General features: G+C 40.6%; 1 long non-coding RNA gene across 2 annotated transcripts in view; it reads left to right on the forward strand.

Moving 5' to 3' along the window:
• LOC130544211 (uncharacterized) overlaps positions 1 to 1,604 on the forward strand; it is a 32,381-nt gene extending 30,777 nt beyond the window's left edge. The window contains exons 3-4 of one of the 2 annotated variants that reach the window (XR_008960321.1): positions 80 to 247; positions 1,529 to 1,604. This is a non-coding gene — a long non-coding RNA (uncharacterized LOC130544211). Of the gene's footprint in view, positions 1 to 79; positions 327 to 1,528 lie in introns of those variants that run through there. The other variant, XR_008960320.1, reaches the window with a different exon arrangement.
• Positions 1,605 to 4,926: the final 3,322 nt, after the last annotated feature.

Below are 4,926 nucleotides of genomic sequence, written 5' to 3' on the forward strand. Positions count from 1 at the left end.
GGTGTCCTGGCAGCACCGAACACTGGAAACTGGACAGCTCAAGGAAGTAAACTAACTTACCTTGCCTCTGACCTTCCAGATCGACAGCTTCCAGCAAGGAGCTGATCCTGATGGTGTCCAAGCCTGAGAAAGACTCCAAAGTCCTACAGCAACACCCTGTCCGCATTTGCCAGGCCAGCGCCAGGGGTCCCCTTCTGTCGGCTTTGGGGGTCAGGATTTAGCCTGAGTCCAGAGAAAACCAAATGAAGTAAGAGGGACATGAAGGAAAAGCTTTGGTCTCAAGAATTAAAACATGTGAAATTGCTTTGGGGCTCCCACCTTCTTCTTCAGGATGATTACAGCAATTAGCTGGTTGTCCTGCTGCGATTATAAAATTGGGGGTAAAGCTCTTCCAAAATTTTAGGTTTTAATCAAATAATATAAAGCATCATAATAAATATAAAGCATAAGGACACGGTAAGGTCTTAATTGTTTTTCTCTTCTCCGTTCATTATCATTACTTTATGATGATTCGTTCGTGTCTTTTTCCCACACAAGACTGTTAACAACTCGAGGACAAGGATCGTGCCCCATGTGTATTTCTTTCACGGGCACTCCATAATGCAAAGCAGAATTGTCTGCTAGGTACATAAGAGCAACGCAGGACAAATAAAAAGAACACAGTCACACAGAAACTCTACCGCAGCCCCTCAAATCCATACTGATAATTTATAATTTATAATTTACTGTATACTGCCTTTATGGTTTTTCCACAACGTATGCTCCTCACTCAACAAATATGTGAGTTCCTATAGTGCAAGCACCTTTTATTTATTTTTCAAAGATTTTATTTATTTATTTGTCAGAGAGAGAGAGAGCACAAGCAGGGGGAGCGGCAGGCAGAGGGAGAAGCAGGCTCTCTGCTGAGCAGGGAGCCCGATGTGAGACTCAGTCCCAGGACCCCAGGATCATGACCTGAGCCGAAGGCAGCCGCTTAACCAACTGAGCCACCCAGGAGCCCCTGCAAGCACCTTTTAGAGTATAGTTCTCAAAAGAGTAAATAACGTGACACTCATATAAATATACAATGAGTACGTGTCAAAGATTTTATTCAACTCATTAATGGAAGAAGCGTTAAGATGCTAAAACTACTTCAAAGAATTTGAGGAACAGAGATTAATGTATTCAAGTCAAAGGCCTTCTGAAGTGACTTTTCTGATCAATGTGAAACTGGTTAATATCACACATGGCAACAAACTGTAATATTTGGAATGAGCTTTTCCTAACTGATAGAAATTAATTGAATCTCTACTGGATAAAATTCATTTGCCTCGTTATCAGGAATGTTTTCATTGTTTTCAGAAAATCATTTTTTTCTACAAATTAGCCTCTCGTCTATATAGAGTTGTAAAAAAGACTAGTTAATAGAAAGCCAATCAAAATTACACACTCCTATGAAATCAATAATCCCAGAGAGGGTCTACAAAGCAATACTCAGTAACCCATTGAAAAATTTCTCCGGTGATTTCTTTTTTGTCTCTTTCAACAGGTTTGGAGTAATTTTGCTTAACACACCACATATCCTGCTTCTTGAGGCATACAAGTTCCCCAGCATCTAATGCATGTTTGTACAATAAATGATTTTTAAAATAGTGAAAGAAATTTTTATTTATTCTTAAAATTAGGAATTTATTTATCCTTAAATGAGGAATTCCTAAATTCCTCATAAAATAGAGCATTATTACAGGAAATAATCGCAAATAAAGACTTCATCTTAATGGTTTACTTTAGATTAAGATTAGGGCTTGAGAAAGATACCATATTATTTATAAGATTGTCTTAGTTATATTTCTCTATGTAATGTAAGAATATTTACACTGAGATACACAGAGACTGTACATATCCTCACAAAGTTTAGGTCAGATTTTCCCGTCAAATAAATTGGAAGCAAACTTTGTTTTCAAAGCTTTTTGGATTTTGCGATTACAGATAAGGGATTTAGGATTACACGCTTTATTGTGAGTGTCCAAGCTTAGCAAAATTAATAAGTGAGAATTCACAAACCCTTCTAGACCTTTGGACACGAAGGGCAATTTGATCTAATCCAGACTGTTTTCTGGAGAACCGAGGTAGCGGGGGGAGTGCCGAGGTTGTGCTGACTGGTTGGCTTGCTCCGCAAAGGAATGAGCAGACAGCGATTGGTGGAAGAGAGCGGATAATGAGCAGGGAAGCAGCCGCACCTAGGTAGGGTTGTGGTGGTGTTGTGGGGAGTTAAACTGCAGCGTGTGTGTGTGTGTGTGTGTGTGTGTGTGCAAGGTTTTAAGAGAATTGGAAAAAGATGACTTTAAGTTCTCTAGTCGGTTATGATTAGACTCCCTTTGGTCTTTGTCAAGAGGATTCAGAAAAGATTTAAAATGCTTTTCCAACGATTTGTATATATGGAGTTGCTGGTTCTCGAATGCCTCACCAAGAAAAACCTGGGCCAGAAAAGTAGCCCTTATGCAGATTCCACGAGAATAAAACTAATAGAAATTTTTTAAAGCTCTAATTGTTCACAAAACATTGTAGAATGAGCTTTGTTTGTGAGTCAAGACGCACACGCACTACGGCAAGAAGTTAGTGTGGCCTTTGTGCTCCTTCCTCCGACTGCGATGTAGACAGGATTCCTATAGCTCGAGTAGCTACACTGCACTGGGGGGTATAGACTCCAACGCATTTGGAGGATGATGAGTGAACATGATAGAAGGACAGAAGGACTGCAGGACAGAAGGTCTTGAATGATTGAGGAAGCTCCGTTCCAGCCCTAGACTGCTTGTCTCCACACCTCATTTAGGGGTTTGCTGGGTTTGCTGGCACCTTCACCTTCTAATCTGAAACACTGATGAATGCAAAAAAAAAAAAAAAAAAAAAAAAAAAAAAAAGTGGTCTTCCAGGGTTTGAGTAAAATGACCCAGGAATTTAAATTGGGAAAAGAACGGTTAATAGACTTTATTAAATTGTGAAATTTACATCCATAAATTCTGAAAAGGCAACGGATAGAAGAGGAGACACTCTGGCAAATGAAAACTGGATGTAAAATAAGGTGAGAGAATCACTAAGGAAGAAAATGCAAACGGGTGAAGAAGCTGTTCTCTGAGAGTAGGCTGGATGCTTGGAGAAGGCACCACCTGTTTTGAGGTGAGGCCCTATTAGCCCTGGAACGCCGCTTCGCGAGGGCTCCTGTGCTTGTGAAATTATTTCATTTAACTGTGAGAAGCTCCTCTCTCGAATCTGACCGAGTTTTCGCGGGGAAGGTACAGCATATCACCGAGAGGGTATCTAGGTGCCCTGGGGAATCCAGAAGGGAGCTCGAAAGTGACATGTTCTGCCTGTGGTGACTGGAACAGTGTGGCACTGGCTTAATGAGAACAAAAGACACACTCGGCATCTTGAGATTAAGAAAAAGAAAATATGGGGGCGCCTGGGTGGCTCAGTCATTAAGCGTCTGCCTTCGGCCCAGGGTGTGATCCCAGGGTCCTGGGATTGAGCCCTGCATCGGGCCTGCTTCTTCCTCTCCCACTCCCCTTGTTTATGTTCCCTCTCTCGCTGGCTCTCTCTCTGTCAGATAAATAAAATCTTTTTTAAAAAAAAGAAAGAGAAAGAAAGAAGGAAAGAAGGAAAGAAGGAAAGAAAAGAAAAGAAAGAAAGAAAGAAAGAAAGAAAGAAAGAAAGAAAGAAAGAAAGAAAAAAGAAAGAAAAAAAATATATGGCCCCCCGCCCCTGCCCCTGCCGCCTTGGAGGTTAGTGACTCTGTCTTGTTACCATCTATTCAAATTCCTAAATATTCTACAATGTCCAGTTTTAAAAAGTAAGCATTTCAGAATCCCACATATCCTTTCCCTCTGCTTAAAAAAGTTAGTATCAAATAGATGGATTTTTTTTTTAATATCAAAGAAAAGAGAGACGGGGTGTGTATGTACCTTATATCTGGCTCCTTCTTTGCTACCCTGAGGTCACGACCCCCCTCCACTGCATGAGAAAGTGATACGCATCTATCTTTTGTGGGGGCGAGGGGCCTTAGCTTTTGTCAAATTCTCAAGTGCGTTCAAGACAATGAATGTAGTTTGGATGGTGTGGAATACTTCAAGACCATAAAGCATGGTGATGGGCGACTGCCGGACTGCCAGGGGAAGTGCCAGTGGGCTTGTCACCGACCAGGGCAAGCTAGTGAGGCCGGCCTCCTCACAGAGAGTCCCCAGGGAAGATCCTGGAGAGGCTGAACACATGAGGGAATAATTAAGGCTACAGAAATAAGGCAAATAATGACCGCCACCCAACACTGGGGCACTCTCTGTGGAGTCATATTCTAATTCTGGTATCTTTATGAAGTTTCTAGCTACATTTAAAAATAGCATGTTATATGTTTATTGGGCCTTCACTGTTACACCTCTTACCATTTACCTTGTTCTGAGGTATGCGCTTTGACAAAAACTCCATCAGTGTTGAGGTAAGTCACTTAATAAGGGTGTTCATTCACCTATTGGTGAAATAAGAATGATCCCAGACGTGCTTATCCCTCTACAAATGATGGCTTGATGGCCAGGTAAGATAACACTTGCAAAAGTGCTTGGAGATCTTTCCAAGGACAGGGGACAGGGACTTGGTTTTACTCATTCATGACGACCAATAGATGATCATTAAATATTTGTTAAATAAATTAGTAAAGCTCCAGAATGTCAATAATATATGGCAATAATAATGATCCCATTTTGAAATGCTAACATAATTTGATAAAGGCAGGAGTCACCAATTCAAACGCTAGCTGGAAATAGATATCTGATCTAAGAATTTGAGAATCATTTTCAAGAAGCTAGTTTCAAAGGCATTGCACAATGTTATTAACATTTTGGGTATGTATAATGCACAATGTTATCCTATTTTGTGGTGATTTCAAAAATTAATTACATC

This window comes from Ursus arctos, unplaced genomic scaffold, assembly GCF_023065955.2.
Source record: "Ursus arctos isolate Adak ecotype North America unplaced genomic scaffold, UrsArc2.0 scaffold_2, whole genome shotgun sequence".
NCBI lineage: Eukaryota > Metazoa > Chordata > Mammalia > Carnivora > Ursidae > Ursus > Ursus arctos.